Raw genomic sequence first — 20,929 nt, forward strand, 5'->3', positions numbered from 1 at the left:
GCGGCAAAACCTTTCAGATAAACTTAGTGTTTCATGAAAAAAAACCCACCTTTTATTTCAACATTGGTTCAGAAAAGCAGCCAAGCTTGACCTTGCATGTCCTGGGATTAAAATCTAGTTAGGAGAGTTTTTCTCCTCTCTCCGTTCCATTTGTGACTGCATTTGGAGGGATATTAAAAGATTTCCTTCAGGAGGATGGCATTTATCCACAGGAAGCCAAAGGGAACTCAAGATACACTTCTTTTATTACCGTTGATCTTGTTCACATTGGTATTTCTGCAAGGAGGATCGCTTCTACTATGTGAGGAAAGCTGTGATGACCATGAGAGGTGGCTTGTTCAATTTACAACCCAAGGTTTCATTAGGAATACCCCAAACTACATCTCACACTGAAAAAGGCAGAAAAACGACCAGATTCTTCTACTTCTTGACACTAACTTTACCAAGAGGTACTTCCATTAGTAGTTGATGGAGATGGTGACAGAGGCGTGAAGAATGTCACTACAGGAGGGCAGTGATGCATGCGTAAGGCCCATGCAGGGCCATGCAATGAGAGCTGTGGCCACCTGCTGCTGAGGGGTCAGCCCTGAGCCACAGAGCTGGGCAATCCTGTAACTGTCTGACGGTCTTCTCCTCAGTCAACCTTGAACAAGTCATCCCCACCGTTCACCTGACAACTTCTCATGATAAGACAGACCTTTCGCACGAGGAGGATTTCCACCACCTTTCCTTCATGGCTCGTTTTAAGGAGCACCTCCCTTCCAGCAGTCCTCTGGGCTGGTGGAGCAAGGCCTCATGAGACGCCTCCCGTAACTGGCTTTTGAATTGGGGCATCTGAGATGAAACCCCTGAAGACATTTTCTGCTTCTCAGATCCAGCACAGATGGATGTAACAAGACCTAAAGCTTAACAAGAGGCAGTCGGATATGTCAGAGTCACCCTTAACATTTTTCCTCTCAAAGGTTTAAGAAAGAAATCATAACAGAAAGCCTTTCAACTATTTTTCAATTTGTCAGAGCCCTAGGTTTATTTGAAGAAGGCAGGGCTTTGTGCACACTCACACACAGGAGCATATAAAGACTTAAACCAATACGTTCAGCGTTCATCACTGAGACAACTAGAAAAAAAAAGCCTAGACCAAGAAATAACGATGTTCTCTTACCTGCAAACACACTCAATAGTATTCCTACAGCTGGTATGACTATGGCTTATCTATCATCCTATAAAATCTATAGGCACGCCTGGGAACTACCTAGAATGTTAGGTGACGTGATTAAAGGCTAATCTGCACAAACAAAAAGCAGCGAAGCACTGGCGGGCAGAGGCACCCCGGTAACTCAGCGCGGGGGGAACAGCCGGGCCCCACTCCTCACAAGGCCATCGGTCAGCCCAAGGCCTGGCTCCAGGGTGAGGGACCCCCCAGGGGCGTGGGCAGGAGAGGCCTCAGGGGTCACCTCACCTTGTAACAGGTTCTGGGTGTTCACTTCCAGCAAAAGCTGGAAGTTATTGTCATTTCTGCCCTGTTTTCATGAGAACTCTATTTCAGGAATATGACAATTGACAAGTAAAGGAAGAGGTCATGTGTCAGTGGGGATGAATTTTTGCGGAGACTTTAATCTGTGTTAGTTGTGGTGTAAGTTGTGAAAAATCACGACCACTAAATACTACAACTGTATTTTGACATAGAATGTTTATTTTCCATAAAAATCTGAAATTGAGCATCACATAAAATATTGCGATTAAATATTACATAATATAATTAACAGACATTGAACTGAAGTCTACATGCAGTGCTTGCGCAGTATTTTGCTTCTGTTTCTGACTGCCCATTTTATATTTTATTATTGCCTATGACATTATTCATCTACTCATTTATGCGTTCTAAAAGCAGAATCAGTATGATGATCTAAAGGAGTGAAATATTCAGCTAAGGTAAGATACTGGTGGCTTAGGCAAAAATAATTTGAATCGGTGAGAAGTGTAAAATAAAAATTTGCATGTGTGAGCACTGGAAGTAATATGAGCAGATGCAGCGCAGCTTACACAATGCACGTAACTATTGTGGCTCTGTCTTATGAAGAGGTAAATTCTATCACATTAAGACTAATTTGATTATCTTGTGTTTTTAGAACAAATTATCTTGTGTTTTTAGAACAAATAGTGCATCCTGGCTTTTGTTGAAATGATTGCAGGAGTATACTTGACATTTACTTTCTGTATTGTAGTTTTATTTGTATGCTTTATAAACGTATTTCACCGGAAACCCCATTCTTGTATAGCTCTCTTGTCCAAGGAATATCGGAATGTGCAGGCTGATGCATGAAGTACAGAGGTTCAGCTATAATTTCTGGATTAAATCCTTCATTCACCAGATGCATTTTCTGATGCTTGGAAGTTGCAGTGATTTGCATAACATCCTAACAAAGAAGTAATTCAAGTAAAATGCAATGTTCCATTTCAGCCTGTGTCAGTGAAAATTGGATGCAATTACTGACTAAAATGAATCATACCATTTTACTATGGAATGTCTTCAGTTAGACAGAATGATCTGATTCACAGGTACAGTGAAATCTCAGTCTAAATGCAGCATTTATTTCTTACTCATTTCTCTATCAAAGCCACATGCGAGCTTGGAAGTTTCTGTTTCAAAATAAGAATTTTCTTTAACTTTCATTGGTGCAGCTGATCACAAAATCTCTAGTTCATGGGACACTTGGCAATGCTCTGCAGAGAGCTGGCTGATTTTATGGTACTGGCTCTCCTCTCATTTCCAGCTGTTAAACTTCATTTAAGACATTAAATACAAATACGCTAAACGCCTTCCTGTGTTATTTTTCTGTGTAAGCATTTGCTGTACAGCAGTGACTCAAATGCCAATTCATGAACAAGTTGGTCTACACACGATAGTCAGTGTACGAGAGCAGAAGTGGTATATAAAATAATCTCATTTGAAAGGTGGCTTACATTAAGGGAAAAGCTCAAAACACACAGTTTTCAAGCACTGTTATTACTTGTACGGTGTTTTCAATGTAGCCAACATTTTCTTTCACTTCTCTTGCTGAAACAGGCCACTTTTCAGTTCTTGTTTTTCCGTCTTGATCTGTAACATGATCTGTAACATGCCTGATTTCCTCTTCACACTGCTACTCCATTTCCACAGCTCCCAGATCATTTAGTCTTTGGCTTCTGAGCTGAGACTGCTAATAAGTTTGCCAGCTCCTTCTCTCTTTTGGCAACACTTAGGACAGGATCCACGCTTAGACCACCAAGTCATTTCACACAGGCACCGAATAGCTGCCAGATGGTAATAATGTTCAGTCATTACCAGGTGGGATTGCTCCAAACTGAATAGCTAGCATGAATTTGTCTTGGTAATTATTTAAAAAGTTGTAATGATAAGATTAAAAGTTCAATAAACACAGGTACTAAATATTTTAAATGTGTATTATGAATACAGATTGCTGAGATTTTCTGTTTAAATGATCCCTTGATGGTATTTTAATAAAGTCAGATTTTTCTACATGGAAAGACGAGTTTTGGAAAAAAAAAAAACCCAAAACCAAAAAAACCCTAAAAACCTCAAACCAAACCAGAGCACAAATAATGCAAAACTGAAATCACTCCCTGCATGCTCTTAGAAACCTCTTCCTAATATCCTTCTGCAAACAAGAAATAAAGCTAGCAAAAGTCAAGTGAAAAACCTACTATCTCAGAGCCTCGGAGTACACTGGTTCTATGCATCATTGTCCCTGGGCCCCTGCTCTTCTTCTAGAGTCAAGTCAGGGAGGTTGAGAAGAACAACTCTCAGCCTGTCTGGTTTTCACAAAATCAGTCAACCATGGTTGCAAGTTATATTGGAAAGAGCCTACATATGGACTGCTGAAAAATTTTCAAGATTGATTTGATCTTAAATCCAATTTTGCAGGAGAATTTCATATTTTTGTTTGTCACTCTTGATTAGGATGAACTCTTTCTCAAGACACATCTGTTTTTTTCAGAAGGGACTGAATTATCTGTCCACTCAGAAAATTGTGAGTTCAGCATTCATCCTATTATCCTCCCCTAAGATGTTTTTTAAAGTAACGATATGTTTTTTGTAATTTTGAGGGTTTTTTCTAAGATTGTTTTTATCTGCTTTAATAAGAATTTACACATGTGTAGATGTTCATCAGTTAGTACTGATAGTATCTTTGGTAGTAAGCTAGCTAAAAAAAGCTTTAGTCAGAGAACACATAAATGCAAACAGGTTTAATCAGTTCCAGATATATAGACCCTAGAGCTCCATATAGATTTTCTCCATCTAATGGAACCATAAAGACAAGTCTGTTCCAAAGGTTTTTCCGAGAAGAGGGCACTGCTGTCCTGAGGCACCGTAGATAACCTATGCTAACTGCATTTGAAGATACATTTACTTAGTACAGTAACCTATTAGTGAAAAAATAGCTTTCCTCAATTCTTTAAACTCTCTAAAAATTACACTTCTCTCTAAATGTATACTCTCTCTGTGTGCTTTCTCCGTTAGGTTCCCATCTTGTTCGCAGTCAAATTTGTGCCTTTCAGGCAATTTGTCAGTATTTAGGGAGAGGCAAAACTGCCGAATGCCTCTCGGCATCCCCTAACAGCACAAAACGGTCTGCTCAAACTTTCAGAAGATGTAATGTGGGGCCCTTTCCTGCTCTTTGCAGATGATGCTCTCCTGTCCTGTTGCAGAAGGTCGTCCTGTGGGGAGTACACGAGGGGTGTATTCCTTGCACTTTTAAGGTGCCTTTTCCCATCCCTTTTGTGTTTTGGTTCGGCAGCAGCAGTCTTGGGATCAGTTGCTGTAGCCCAGCATGCCTGCCCATGCTGTTCCCTAAGAAACAAAGCACTGAAATGGCTTTTAAAACAGTCCAGGTGTATACTTAGCATACCAAAAACCAGCATCTGGGCAAGACTCTAAGGACAGGACAGGAGGACATACCTGAAAAAACACCTGGTTGCTAGCTCTCTACAAATAACCCCCCTTATCAGAATCAAAAGGGGAGGCTCCGTAGTTCTTCCTTTCCTTCCCTTTAATATAAAGAATCCAATTCTGTAGGTGTTACTCAAATATGTGACTCAAAAAGCTCCAACACAGATTTAGTTGACCTTCTTCTGAAGGTTAGTTAAAGCTTCCGCAATGCATTTGTACCTTCTGACACTAAAAATCAAGCCTGACTGCCGAGATGCCTATGTGAATGCCCTTTTAGACTTTTGGTACAGGATACAAATATGATTCTAAGTTAAACCTGCAGAACATACGCAGTGGTATGAGCAATACGCAGACCTCAAGTCATGTTATGGTGGATCTGTGTAACGATTGGCATCTGTTCTAAGCTTCAAAAACTAGGCATGTATCTTAGATATTGTTTGCAGACCGTAGAAGGTGATAAAAATGAGAAAATGACACAAGTCTATTGGTAGACATAATATTTGAGTTACTCACCAAACGGAGATACTTGCCAAACAACAGAATGTTACAGCATTCTCAAGTTAATGAAAATTCACTAGAAGGCAAAGATTGCCTAATTCAGTGCATCCACTGATGCCGAGAAGCACTCATGTGGTACAAGGGAAGAGTGAGCTTCAGAATATGCTGAGAAACTGCACCACACTGAGTAAATGCTAAGCAGGCAGATAGAGCTCTTAGATGAGTGATGATAGCGGCTTTTGGGAAACCTGTCAATGGGAGAAAAGCAAATAATTATAAATGTACTGCTTGCATTAATAATTTTGCTGCAAACAGAATTATGTTTGGAAGGTAGAGGGAGAATTGTCTTTTCTTCTGAGTCTTTGTCTGTCCCCTCCTTTAGTCTTTACCTCATGAGTACATCTCCTTAGTCTCTCAGCTTCTTTAGTCTTTCTGCCTGTAAGGCTATTAAATCCTCTCATCTGCTGTGTCTGTGGGAGAAAGTCCATACCCTTCACAGGCGAGTGCAGACCGACTGCGCACACAGTGTTCCCTCGCCACAAAGCGAGAATGGGAAAGCTTCTGAAGAGCCGCTGCGCTGCTCGGCTGCTATTTGCAATAGGAAAAACTTTTACAAAGTTGATTGGCTTGACAAGAGGAAGGATTCCCCTTTGCTTCCCAGGGAAGTAAGGTGAAGCTTCATTATTCAGGTCAGTCTCAGGGGAACACTTTTCTCCCAAGGCCCAAGCACTTGTACTGCCCATATTTCTTTTTAGTATAGACCTGTGAAATTCTGTCACTATGGAATCTGAGCAGCTGTTAGAGACTGACTTTATTGGCCTTATGTTTAAGAAATAAAGTTCAGCCATGGAATAGCTATGTGAAAGGTCACTAACTGGAATTACGCCCTTGTTATGCCAAGACAAAAATGGTTTAAAGTGTACTATGCTTTTAACTAAATGAATTTCTCCCTATCTTGGCTTAAAAATTCAAGTTCTGTCTTTTTGTGCGCCTGTTTTGTTGCTAAATTTATACCAGCTAAATTTTCAGAGAGCTGCAGTTGTACTTTGTTAGCACACATCCGCACCTGTACTTCCCGATGTGAAGATACACGAAGCAGTGTTTCTTGTGTTACTGAAAACTTTACGGTGAGATGGAACGGGGTGATGTGGCACCTTGTCTAATTTGTCTGGCGTAGTGTGAAGATGCTGGAAAGGAGAGCTAGTGCTCATCAGCCAGACAGCAACATTATTTTCCAAGAGATGAAAAAGAAAGTCTTTCTCTGTTGATCCCAAACAATCTGCCAAGTTAAAGAATTTATATGCTTATTATTAAAATAAGAACAACTACAGACCCGATAAGCTGCATTGGAATGATAGACACTACTGCTGCGTACAGTGAACCTGCGTACAGCAGAACTAACCCATCTATTCGACAGTGGGGAAAAAAAAATCATGGTTTAATCTCCCTCTATTTATCTTGTGGATTTAATTGTAGTAAGTAAAACTCCCTGTTCTAAAACAGACAAAAGACTAAAGCAGGCTACATGAAAGAGTTTTGGTCTTCAGAGTTGTTTCAGGATTAATTTAGGTTGGCCCTTTTCACACTTGAATGTGCACAGGAAGGCCCACCAATTCCTTGTTTCAGAATTGTTTGAGCGAGGTACTGTCTATGGGGCAGAAACATTAAATACAAGCCAAAGAGAGGAGATGAAAGGAAAAACGTAGAATATATAGATGGAGAAGAAAAGGAGGGAATATTAGGAAAGAGTGACTCCTAAGAAAGAGTATGCGTCTCTCTGAGTGAGACTACAGGCATACAGTCAGCTGCAGTCCAGAAGCCATACTGCCATGACCTCCCCTATGCCTGGAATGACAAGCTTGATACCTGCTTTTGGCTGCAGTATCCTGGCGGTACCACCTCGCTTGCTTCTGATTACTGGACTTCAGGATTCTCCAAAACATTCACAAAGGCTACGTGCCCAGGAATTTATAACACACTCCATAAGAAGGAGCTGCTCAGGACAGCGAAGCATTTTCTTAAATCTAGACAAACTCAAGGCACGCTGGAGAAAATAATTATTCATATACTGATGAATAACTTGGGGTTTAGCTGTAAATGCATACAACTCAGTTGTTCCCCATCTTACCCAGTGCATGCTTAATTGGCAGTCTCAGCAAAGCCTTTGTATTCTTCTTACAGTATCGACTAACGGTCCAGTTTTGGCATGGTTTGGTTTGGGTTTTTTTTGCCAAGGCCCTCTGTCAAAGTAAGAGGTAACTGCTTGCAATGTGACTGTGTTACTTCTCCTTTGCGTTCTTTTCACCAGGTTTCACAAAGGGGCATTTTGCTGCACGTGTATCCAGATTTGTATCTCTGCGTGGTCAGAAATAAACTTACTTGTTCCAATGAGTCGGTAGACTCTGGTGTACTTTCCCTGAAGGCAGGGAGGCAGGGGAAGTCCTGGAGAGAGAAAGAACACATGAAGCATTCAGTCAGTTAAAGAGCAGGTAAGACTCTCCAGAAATGTTCTGCAGTCCCAGGGAAATGTAAACAGCCCTGTGTGTGTTGGCCCCGACGTCAAGTTCATGTCCTACTTCTCTGAGGTACCTGAGATGTCCCTGAGATGCCTGAGGTACATAGCCTTTAGGTAATTGCCCATGTAGTTAGTATTACAACGAGCCTAGAAGTGCGTACAAGACCAAGGATCTCTCATGCAGACTTTGAATAGTGATCCATCAGGCTGCCCAAATGTCCACTGTGGGAAAAAAATATTTTCAGGGCAGAGCTAGCCTTTTAATAACCTTTTAATAGCCTTAGTGTTTTGAACAGGTGCTACATAACCTCTGCTCTGAAATTTGGAAAATTTGCAAATTGCAAGTTGCAAAATTTGCAAAATTGCAATTGAATTCAAGAAAATTGGTCACCAAACTCCCTGGCTTTGGTTTGTCGGGGTTTCTTGGTGCTATACAGTCAGAAAGTGGGGAAACCCGGAGTTTTGTTTACTTACTCTCTCTGCTTTGCTCCTCTTTGTTTCTTTTCAGCTTTTCCTCGGCAGTCACAAGGATCAAAAACATTTCCTCGTAATGAAAACTGAGATTCTTAAGCATCTCTGGGTGTTCAGAGCCTGAGTTTGAAGTAAAACACAAAAGGCTAAGACAGTAGTCAGCGGCATCGAAATGCACAATTAACTATCTTCCAGTATTTAGGCAACCACAGGACTAATGACAAACAGGAAGGCTTTCCAAACACAGTGAGCCCAAACATTCACTAAGAATTCAAGTGAAGATTCTGTTTTCCAAGTCATCTGCCAGCTTTTTCAGTTACACAACACGCTACCCTTGCTAAAAGCAATCTAATCAGCAGGCAGCAAAAGTTCCATTTTGGAGCTCACCCTACTGTTTCGTTAATAGGAATAGGTTAAGAAGTTTATCTGATTGAGGCAGAGAGGCACAGAAGACAGCTTCAGAGAAGTGTAAGGCAAGCAAAGAAAGGAATGAATCTAATCTGACTTCAGCTACATACAGTGGACGTTGTTCTGTGTAAGTACTGAGAAATTACCTATAAAAGACATGAGAACATTATAATTTAGCTAAGTGTATAACCAGTGCTTTTTCCAGCATCTGAATGATAAGTAAACAGATATTTTCTTACCAACTTTTTGATTTTGTATTTTGATTAGTGTCCTGTATTCAGTTAGATCCTTTCTGCCCCTGTGCATCACTCATAGGAAGGTTGCGTGGGTACTCTGAACATACTCATTTTATCCAAGCAGATGCTCTCCTGAAGCTCCACACCCGTAGTGTTTCACTGGTGACTGCATGCCCACACATACAGCTGAAGCCTCCTTTCTGTCTCCTGGATGTCCCAGGTCTCCTGTTCTGTAGTTCCTCAGCTTTGCAGCTATCTTCAAGCATCTGACTGAAAGGGAATCGGACGTTGCACCTTAGAACGCAGTGTGTTTGCTGGCTGTATGGAGAGTGAATTGTTAAAAGCGAAAGCAGTCAATTACGCTCTGTTAGTTTATATGCTTAAGAGGACCATAAGCAGCAAGGCAGGGCGTTGTACCAAAGGAAAGGACTACTCTGTTGAAACGACTGTTTCAGTGTAATGGAAGAAGTGTAGTGATGTTGCTGTGTACTCCTAACTACAATACATTCAGTATACAGCAAATGTTTCCATAGCATTTCTCTCACATTGTCGTATGTTCTCTGCAGTAGGTACAAAGGCCTCATTAGGTGGAAGAGTATTTTCTGACAAACACATTTTTTAAGCTTAGTCATACAAACCTCGGAGGACAGTCTTGTTACAGACTGTAAGTGCTGAAAAAGGACACTATACTATATGCCTCTGGCTGCCTAATGGGTTGAAGAAGTAGGCAATACTACATGAATACAGGAAGGCATATACACTGTTGGCTAACAACTTAAATCACACGGACTAAGCCTTTCATTTCTAAAAGTCAAAATCACAAGCTGAACAGTTTTGAAAAAGGTTGCTAAATACACATGGCTGTGCTGCATTCCTGTTTGTGTACTATTTAATTTTTCATAAGAAGTATCTTCTATCACTGTATGAATGTTCTCTGAGGCATAATGATGGTGTTCGGATTTTAGAAAAGCTGTAGGCCATTACTTTTTTCCCTACAATTCATTTTACTGAATAATTAACAGATTACATTATGTCACCTGATTAGAATATATTAATTAAGCTTAGAGACTTTGTTCCGTTCACATACTAAATATTTCATTTCATTTGCTGTGTTTGGAGGACATAATTCTGGGCCGGTCGTATGGTACATTGGCACATAATGGAAGGACTGGACTCTCACCCTGACTGGAGGAAAAGATTAAAGAAGCTGTAAAGGAGACCACATGACTATGGAGTAGGTTGTCTGAAACCATGAATGGCCTGTCAGAGAGCAAGAAAAACAGGAAGCTAATGGCTAGGAGGGAGGGTCAGGCAGAGGAACGGTTTGGTTTATTTCTAATAACGGAAGTAGAGATGTGCGATTTTGCTGTTGCTGTTCCCTTGTGAAGAATGTATTTTAAAGGTGGGTTTTTCTGTCCTTGAAGGCGAGGACAACACTGGGAAGTACGCACAAAGTGAGGTCAAGAAGACTGAACAGTCTCTGCTGAAATAAAAACAACAGGATCGGCAGAAGAGAGAGAAAACATTTATCCTAGCGCGTAATATGGTTACGGGTCTTTCCTAGCAGTCCTAGATTTCAGTCCATTTCCTTAGTAGCAGAAACTGCACCTGTGTCATACATCCTGGTATGTGTCCTGAGGAACTCCCTGTTCCTACTTGGTGATGCTAATATACAGGATTTCATTACGTCGGTATGTTAGAACATTTGTTTTATGTCTTGGTACACATACCAACTAATGAGCCCTCATGGGTTCATATGGAGTTATGGAAGTATTGCCAACCTGTATGAAAGATGGGAAAAGAGGAGTAGAAAGGTTGAATAAATTGCCCAGTATTACCTAATACGCCAGTAAGAGGGCCAAAATTGCAGCTCAACATGCTGTACTCTTTGCTCCAAGCAGCGCTACCTTGGGACCACCACTTTAAAAGAGTTCTGAAGTAACCATAAATTTGTATGTGAAAATATTGAGCTGAAGGAAATCGCCACTAGCAAAGGGAATCTGAGTCTGCCTGTAGTCAGTGGAGTTGTAGCTACCTAAGCCAATAAATAGAAACGGCAATGAGATGATGCTGAAGCATCTGCCCAGGCTGTTCTCTTGCTGATGCATGATTGTTTCTGCTGGTACATTGGAGAGTTTCGGATCTGAGTCCTTTATTACACTAATTAATTCCACATATTTTTGGTGCTTATGCATTTGAAATTTAAACAAGACTATCGCTTTCCCCTCTTTTTTATCCAGCATATGTGTATGTCTCTAGGAAGTGCTTGCAGCTTGGAATGGCTCTGATTTCCTGTTTTTGAGCAAAAGCATGAAGCAGTGGAAAGTCAGTAGTAAGTCAAACACAGTACAGAACTTACCTTCTCCTATCACCGCTGCTTTTGCTGCACGTGTGTTAACGCAGTGCAGGAGAGATCTAGGGTGGATGCTGAAGCTGAGAAAAGCCACCACACAGCCCAGCTTGGCCAGCCCGAAGCAGACGTAGCTGAAGTCAGGTCCATTACCCATCAGCAGGGCCACTGTGTCGCCTGTTTTCAGATTCCCAGAGTGTAGGAAGACCTGCGCTACCCTGCTGATCCTCCTGTCCACATCCTGGTAGGTGTTCACCTTCCCTTCGGAGATGAGGAACAGCTTGCGGGGAATCTTTCCCACTCTCTGCATGAAAAGGTCAATTATGGAGAGAATTCCACTGCTTGCCCACTTCTTTGCTCTTGCTTTTAAGCTCTTGCGCCTCAAGAAGTAGATCAGATCTTCCCAGAAAGATGGGAAAAAGGTCTTCAGAGACACAAGCAGCAACACTAGTCCTCCAGCAACTGTCAAAAGCCGCGTCCATAGCCCATATTATTTCCTGGGTGGGGGGGGAGGGAAATAATAGATTAGCTATTTCAGAGGTATAAAATACATTACTATAATTAATAACGAGTTTTAAGACAGAGACTGGGAGTTAATAAGCTAATTACAATTCCTCCATTTAATTTGAGAACTTTTAAAAATACCATATTGGAGTTCACCAGAATACAAAGGCCCAGAACAATAAAAAAAGAAAAAGGGAGTAAAGAGTGAAAAAGATTGTGCAGTTTGTCAGGACAGAGGAGTTCATCCAGAGTAAAGAATGTGGCCAGGGTGACAGTAGAATGAAAAAGACACTGGCAATTAAAAACAAGTTGGAAGTTTAGAAATGTAAAAAGGATCCAAAACCCAAATGAAACAAAATGAAATCAGGAAGCAATTTGACACCTTTTTTTTTTTTAAAACTTGGAGTCATAATTTTGTCTAGATTGTTTTTTGTACCCTGGCAAATCCCAAAAAAGTTGGAAACAAACAGTTAATTCGTATGGTATCGTATGTGTATTATGGATGTATGCTAAGTATTGTGCATCTGTAAGATGCGCCCAACATGCTCTTCTTCGCTGCCTGCGTTGTTTTTGTGGTCCCATGGAATTTGAGACCATCATCTAATCCTCCACAGGTTTGAGCAGTCTGATGAACATGCACACATTTCAGGCAATACTACACTGTGTACCTTCTCAGATAGCCAGGTTCCACCTCAGGATTTTCTGGCATTTGCAATAAATGGTGATTCATAACTTTGCATTATTTATCATCTTTTCAGTATTTAGAACAGCACCCTGAAGTCTCAAACAACATCATGCACAAGCACGTACTAAGATTTGGAAAAAAACCTTTCTAGCGTCAGTGTTATTAACTTTGTTAGCGTATTTCAGGCAACCAGTAATTGCCATCTTTTGAAACGGTCATCGAGGAGGACTTGTGAAGATCACACAAGATCCCTACAATCTGATGTGCGTAACATCGACCGGTGGTCTTTTTGAAGTTTCAGCCATGATTACTACAAATACTTGAAACACCTTGTGTGACAATCTAGGATTCAGGAACACTTGAGCAGTCTGGGAGCCTTTTCTAAATGATGTGGCCTCCACTCTGCGGTTTAGAAATATTTTACTGACAAGCTGGACTTTTGGTATGTTCATCAAGCTTGCTTACATTTTTAACAACATTCCGTGACTATACTAACTTGTGGATTTTTTTGCCGCAGGCAGGGTCTTGTATGTACCATAAAGCATAGGTAAAGTTGTGTGGGTAAAAGAGCAGGTAAGACTCTCCAGAAATGTTCTGCAGTCCCAGGGAAATGTAAACAGCCCTGTGTGTGTTGGCCCCGACGTCAAGTTCATGTCCTACTTCTCTGAGGTACCTGAGATGTCCCTGAGATACCTGAGGTACATAGCCTTTAGGTAATTGCCCATGTAGTTAGTATTACAACGAGCCTAGAAGTGCGTACAAGACCAAGGATCTCTCATGCAGACTTTGAATAGTGATCCATCAGGCTGCCCAAATGTCTACTGTGGGAAAAAAAAAATATTTTCAGGGTAGAGCTAGCCTTTGAATAGCCTTTTAATAGCCTTAGTGTTTTGAACAGGTGCTACATAACCTCTGCTCTGAAATTTGGAAAATTTGCAAATTGCAAGTTGCAAAATTTGCAAAATTGCAATTGAATTCAAGAAAATTGGTCACCAAACTCCCTGGCTTTGGTTTGTCGGGGTTTCTTGGTGCTATACAGTCAGAAAGTGGGGAAACCCGGAGTTTTGTTTACTTACTCTCTCTGCTTTGCTCCTCTTTGTTTCTTTTCAGCTTTTCCTCTGCAGTCACAAGGATCAAAAACATTTCCTCGTAATGAAAACTGAGATTCTTAAGCATCTCTGGGTGTTCAGAGCTTGAGCTTGAAGGAAATCTTTTTACTTCCAAAAAAGTTGGTGCCCCCCAGGACCTCCAGGGCTGTTTCTGCTTTCCAGCCAGGCAGCCTGCCGCAGTGCTGGTGCCGGGGGTTGTCCCTCCCCAGGTGCAGGGCTTTGGGCTTCCCCGTGCTGCAGTTCTTGGGGCTGATGCCTTGGCAGGGTACGACCCCAGGTTGATGCAGAGAGCAGCACCATTGGTGACTCGGCGCAGGAGGAGGGTTTGGGTGCCGCCGTAGGGAGGCTGCCCCGGGCAGCGCAGGCTGGTAGGAGAGCGGAGCCCCGCGACGTGGGGCAGAGGGTGCGGTGAGGAGGAGGACGGGCCTGGGGTGATGAGCGATGGGGCACGGGCTGGCCCTGGAGACCCCCCGGCTGGAAACATCTGTCCGGGGACCAGCTGCAGAGATGCAGGCCTGGAGCTGGGCCGCACTTGCCTGCGGGCAGTTTATTTGGATTGATAGATCTGGGGCCTTCTGATGGACTTGCAGGCCGGCTCGCGCCCCAGCTGCTGGCCCGGCCCTGGTTTCGGCAGCTCCTGGGGCCTGGTCCTAGTTGGGCCGGTGGGGTGGCCTCTTGGGTGGCTGGCAAGAGTCCGGGGAGCTGCCGGCCCTCCTCTTCGGGGCTCGCCAAGGCCCTCCAGGGGAGCGGTCCCTGCCCCGGCTGGGAGTGGAGGGACCTGCCCCAGCCTCACACGCATCCTCCTGCGGCTCTTCCTGCTCCCCGTGGGTGGGAACGGGGGCGTCGGGGGGGCTGCTGGGACCCCCACGAAGAGCAGCGCTTGAGGTGCCGGGGCGCTCCTCTTCGCCGGCTCCCGCAGGGCTGCCGGAGGGGCCTGGGCCAGGGGCAGGAGACCCCCTTCGGGAGGCAGCAGGCCGAGGGGCAGCCGCAGGGCTGCCCTCCCGCTCCTCGACGGCATGGCCGTCCTCGAGGCCCAGCAGGCGGTGGGCCTCCCTGCTGCAGCGCTGCACGGCGACGTTGATCAGCTGCCGTACGAACGTCGCCGCGCGATCCTGGAGGCTGGCCTGCAGCAGCCGGACCAGGACCCCTTCGTCCAGCCCAAAGAAGCCCAGGACAGACAGGATGAGGTCCTCCAGCACAGCTGCCGTTGAAGGCTCCTCCTTAAAGATCAGCCCCAGCTGCTGTTGCAGCCAGGGCAGAAAGCGCTGGAGGAGAGCTGGGTGCTCGTCGAAGAGGGAGGCCCAGGTGTCGGGCTGGAGGCCGCTCACTGGAGGCCTGGGCCCCGACTCCACCACCCGCGGCTGGGGTGTGACAGGGCGCGGGGGGCTCTGGGTGGCTGGCTGCCTGGGCGCTCCTCTTGCCTGGCGGGTCCCAGTCGACGCTGATGCCAACCCAGATGGTCTCAGGACGACCTCTTCAAAGTTATCGTCCGCCCGCACCGAGTGCACGATGGACTGCACTCTCCTCTTGCAGAGGGGGCACTCGGGCTTGCTCTGAGCCCACCGCAGGATGCACCCGTAACAGAATTGGTGGAGGCACGGCATCACGTAGGCAGCATCATCCCAGCTGTCCAGGCATACTGGACAGCGGTCGCCTACCTCCATGGCCATGCTCTCCACTCACTGCGGTGGGCGGGGGGAGCCGGGGGTGATGAACTGCTCCCTCCCTTTGGCGCTGCAGCAGCGGGTGTTGTGCTGGAAAAGGAAGAGAGGCCACGGTCATTGGGTGGCCCGGCGAGGGGTGGAAGAAATGCCCAGGTCCCTCAAGAAGGAAACCCTCCCAGCTCCCCAGGGTGAGGTTTCCCCACCCAGCTCACCGCTGCTGCTTCGAGCGCGCCTCCTGGGTGCCCCGGCTGCCTAAAGCTGGCAGGGCCGGGGATAATCTGCTGACGGCTCTGGGGTCGGGCACAGAGAGCTGCAAGCAACAGCTCCCCAGTCAGGACACCAGCTCCAAGGCCTCGCTCAGCACTCCAGCCTCACAAGCTGCTCAGCTGGAGTGTGGGCATGAGCCAGCTCAGTGGGACTCAGTGCCCGCATAGGAGCAGCGAGGGTCGCCTGGTCACCATCGCTAGGTGACACAGCCCATCCGTCGCTGACAACAGAACCCATCGCTCGGGGACTCGGTGACATCAGGGTTTTCTCCTCTCTTTCTGCCCTAGCTGGAGGGCACAAGGGTGATCCCCTTTGCTCAGCACCCACCAGGCCTCATGAGGGCACTACATCCCACGTGGGGTCCCGGAGACACGTTGACAGAGCAGAGAGGCTCAGGGGAGGCAAGGAGGGTCTGTGGGGCTGGGGCTGGTTCAGCATGGAGCAGAGGAGGCATCGGGGCACCTCACAGCACACCCCGGTGCCTATGGGGAAGGTATCAAGGGGATGGGGACAGGCTCTTCCCAGCACTGCCTGGTGGGAGGGTGAGAGACGGCGGCACCTCCTGAAACTAGAGAGGTTCAGGCTGGAGGTAAGGGATCAAAACCAAAATCCCTGTGAGGATCATGAAGCACTGGAGTGGGTTGCCCAGAGACGAGGTTGGATCCCTGAGCCTGCAAATCAGCCTTCAAGACCTGAGTGGCCACAACCCAGAGCATCCAGATCTATATTCATTGTCGACCCTGCCCTGAGCCAGTGCAATTCTGTTCTCAGCATGGCGTCCGATGAAATGCTGAGAGACCAAGTACTGGTTTTTAATACTGTTCCTCCCTGGTTTCAGGGGAGCTGCCACAAGGCACCATACGTGCCAGCAACTCATCTGGGCCCCATGAAACTCTGGTGAGGGTGAATTTTGGCCTCTGAGTTTCCTATGATATCCGATAGTGGTCAGAACTTCAAAAGTGCAGATGTTCCCAAATGAAAAATCGCAAAGCTGACGTCCTTAAAGAATAAGACAGCCACTTGAATTGCATGGCATATATTTCAGGAATGGCCTTTAGAAACATGGACACTTTCTTCTTCCCATCTCCCCTAGCAGCTAGTGCTGGAATATTTTGTGGAACATTTTAGGCAGCCACATGTCATCTACATATACGTTCCATAATGTAACGTCTCAATATTCCAGTGTAGTCTATAAGCATAGCAGCTCACGCCACAGTACAAAAGCAAACCAAACTGCTTGATGTTTTGGTTTAGCCTGACAATATTTGGCCACAAAACGTCTTGTTCATGCTTTTGGAACTAGTCATTCTAACATGCCATAGAAGACCTTCTTAAGTGCCCACTTCATGAAGAAATGTAGCTAAGTGCAAGGTAGTATTTCTTTCTTGTAGGTCATATTAATAAATGAGTGTAGCAGTCACTGTCAGTGATCCAAACCATGCCACTGAGGTTGGCTCCTTTGCAAGTACGCTTTTATACCAAGTCTACTCTAAAAATTCTGGGATGTAGATTCTGCTCTCACTTGCAACAGGGTACCTACCTAAGGACAGAATGCAGCATGTAACTTGCAATGTTACTTGCCAAAAAATCTTCCTTTATTTTTTTTTTCTTTCTAGTGTGAAGAGTTTTGCATACACTTAAATTTATAGCATACAATTAAGAACTGTGTACATTAATACTAGATCATCTTGTTATATGCATTCTGCACAAAAACGCACTGCAATTGACAGGTATTAAAATGTGACACAATTTCTACATTTTTAAATTTTGTTACGTAAAAGTATTTTTACAATTCAACATTAAAGAAATACAAATAAAATATTTCAGTACAAAAAGATTTGTGTTGTTCATACACTGAACGTATTTAAAGATGTTCTATACCAGAAGTATTTTACAATGCATTTGAAGGAATTACAGCCTTTTAAAGAACTCTTTCACTTGTAAAACTGTGTCAAAATGGAAGTGGCATCCACGTCAGTCCACCATGGTGGAGAGAAAGCAGCAGTTTCCTTAGATGGTGATTTCCATTTTGTTTGAGACGTGTGAAAGCTGAATGGAGTTGTGGGTTTTACCAGGATGGGAGCATAAGGATTACTTCCTCAGTTCTCTCCACGGGAGTCTCAAAGGGTCAAAAAAAGGAAGGTATGAACAAGAGCACTTTTCATCTCTGCAGCAGAAGTTACAGGACGTGCGAGAAGGATTAGGCCTCATCTTGTGAAAGGGTAAAGCGATGTCCTGGACCCTCAGCTGTGCAGATGCTCAATGAAGGTTCAGATCCTGCTGTGCCCATCTTTCTCGTAAAAGGTCTGAAAAGCAATCAGATTTTCAGAGTGTGTGGTGACTTACAGCTGGAACAATGTTGTGTGCAACTCTGTGTGAGGAAGTTATCATAAAAACAGTCAAACTAATCAGACAAATGGTTCAGCGTGTACAAATTTCTGTATGAGCGCATCTTACTCATGTTATTTTTGAACCCTCTTCTGCTTGTAGGTCTGCAAAATGCCTTACCTAGTGGCTAGTGTGCAAGTCAGTTTTGCCATTAAGGGAGGAATACTTCACTAAGGTGAGCACTGAAGGTACTAGAAGTGAGTCAGTGAGAGCTGCCAGGGGAGAATACCTAGGAAAGGGCATAAGACAGAGGCAAGCAAATGGTGGTACTTTTGCAGCACGCTCACCCAGCAGTTTGCAGCTCAGAGACTTCCTGAATGTGTCTTTGTGTGTGAAAGCTCTCCAATGGGCTTTTCTTTTGGGGGCTTGGATTCCTTGGTTTTGAACGGTTCAAAAGGTTAGTATGCACAAAACTGAGCAGCAAGAAGTTCCATTGCTTAATTACACCAAGAACCACCGCCTGCTTACTGTCAGGCATCCATCTGCTGCTTGCATTTCATGGCACCTTTCTTTTCATTACGCTATTATCCTAAAATACACCGGTACATTGCGTGTTGCTCTTATTCAGGCTACCCATATCTCTCGCTTTGATGGGGGTCACTGTATTTGCCACTCAGAAATTATGAAGGTTCCCCAATGAACAACCGCTGTAGAAGGTTCACCCAGTTGCCAAGCCGCATCTTTTGTCCCTTTATTCTTTCTTCAGATCTCTTTTCTTTCCTTGCAAGTGCAGCTACCTCTAGACCAAATTTAATCCAAAGAGGGCAGTATTTCATCGATTTTGACAAATAGTTTCCCAACTTCTAGTACTCTGAAAAGTGCGTGGTACAGCTTGTGGGGCCCTCAGAACATTCTCTGATGAGGGTTTACTTTTCAGCTCTGCATACTGCCTAGCTTCCAGAGCATGTTTTACAAGTAATGAACACATTCCTGCTTAAGCTAATTAAAAATAAGAACTTCAACCACAATACCTCACATTCAAACCCAGAACAAATGGAGAAGTTATGAACGACCATTGATTTCCAAATTGTGTTAGCTGGATATTTCATTTACATTTACCTTTTCTTTTTTAGTTGTTATGTTAGCGAAATGTGATAGAGCAGGAGCACCACATTGGATTGATGCTACACATACCCAGCACATCTTCAATGTGGCATACTGATATGATATAACACCCTATAGAAACCACTTCACCTTCAGCTGGAGCATGATTTGTCTGGAGGTTGATGGTGATAAAGAAATCTATGAAGATAAACATCAATTAGAGCTAGATGGGAATTTTTCCTCGTAATGGAAAAAGCAAAGCAAATTAACTTGTATTTTTTCTAAATGCCTATTTTAGAAAAAAAGAACCTATAGAGAGATATAGGTTAAAGTAAGTACATGTGGATTGCTGTGGAACTCTGAATTAAAAATATAGTATAAAATTAAATTATTTTTCTAAAAGGAAAAATCAGTGTTTCAAAGACTTTTCCCTAAATCAGGATTTCACCAGAATTTATACTTTTCTAATAATGATGCTGATAATAATGTCAGCTGTAGTAATGAGCTGACATTTATTGTTAAAGAAACATTTCCCTAGAAGTTTACTGTTCTGTTGTGGTCTGCTGGTAAAAAATTAGGCTCCCACCCCCTTACCCCATCCCGCCCAAGGCTGCAGAGATGACAGAGTTCAAACTCTGCCCTCACGCAGTGCTTGTGCAGGAGGATGGATTTAATCCCAACTTGCTTTCTAACAGGATGGAAGATGGATGTGTGGAAACCAGCAGTCCCTCCCCTGCTGAGCCATGTGGGTTTTGTGCTAGAGCAGAGGATTGGTTCCGTGACCCCATCTTCTCCCACACAGGGGCCTAATGGATTAAAAAAACAAAAAAAAAACCCTTTCTTTTTTAATATCTTGTAATCAATGTTTCAATTGCTCGAACTTCTACAATGTCTCTGGCAAGCTGGCCTGCTTTGTGTGTTTACATATTTGCTTCCATGTGATGCCCCCTCAGAAAAGTGTCTAGAATGGATGCTCATTGCATCCTCCTCATTTCTAATTAGAAAAAAAATTGGTCTTGTTTAATTCAGATCTTGGTGGCTGCACTGAAAGATAAACCATGCTTGGCAATGATGTGGTTTACCTCAGTTACCAGCTGATACAAATTCAACAGCTGCCAATTGTGACTTTTCTGGTCTCTGCTTGGGATTTGTGCTGTTGCTTGGTGAGACTTGAATATGCGCAGGTTTTAGTCTGGGGTCTGTAATCCAAAACACATAATAGAACCACTTTGCTTTGGGGAGATGGGAGAGGAATTCATAATACAGTCTAACAAAGTAGCACTTTTCCATTTCCAGTTAGTGTTCTACAATAAAGCTGCCTTTGTCTGCAGTGATAGTTAGGAGAAACTCAAATAAATGAGAACATATGAATCCAGAATATCAATAAGGTTCTGAACTATGTGGGATGCTTAGAAAATGAAAAACAGAGTAGATTAGTGTTGGTCAAAAGCGTGGATGAAAGAAGAGCAATAAATTCCAAGAGCAAATGTAACCAGATACAATGAGACTTGTAATAGATCAAGGTCAATTGTTGACTAAAACAGTTTAGTATAGATGAATGAAGAATAATCGAGACCTTATGAGACTTTATTGTGCGAGTCTTTAAACCATTTAAATAGTTGAAGTAAAAAAGGCTAAGAATCAACAAGACAAGTTGGCATTTCATGTTATTGAGTGATATGAAATAGCAAAACAAAAGATAGGTTTTCACCTATAGAATAATGCTAATTTTTTAGTTCACACAGACTACTGCTTTGGGGGCCTTCATGAAATACAAAAACAAAATGTCAAAAGATAAATAATTTGACAAAGCAGAAGAAAAACTCATGTGTCAGGGAC

The sequence above is a fragment of the Gavia stellata genome, unplaced genomic scaffold, assembly GCF_030936135.1.
Source record: "Gavia stellata isolate bGavSte3 unplaced genomic scaffold, bGavSte3.hap2 HAP2_SCAFFOLD_68, whole genome shotgun sequence".
In the NCBI taxonomy this organism is placed as follows: Eukaryota; Metazoa; Chordata; class Aves; order Gaviiformes; family Gaviidae; genus Gavia; species Gavia stellata.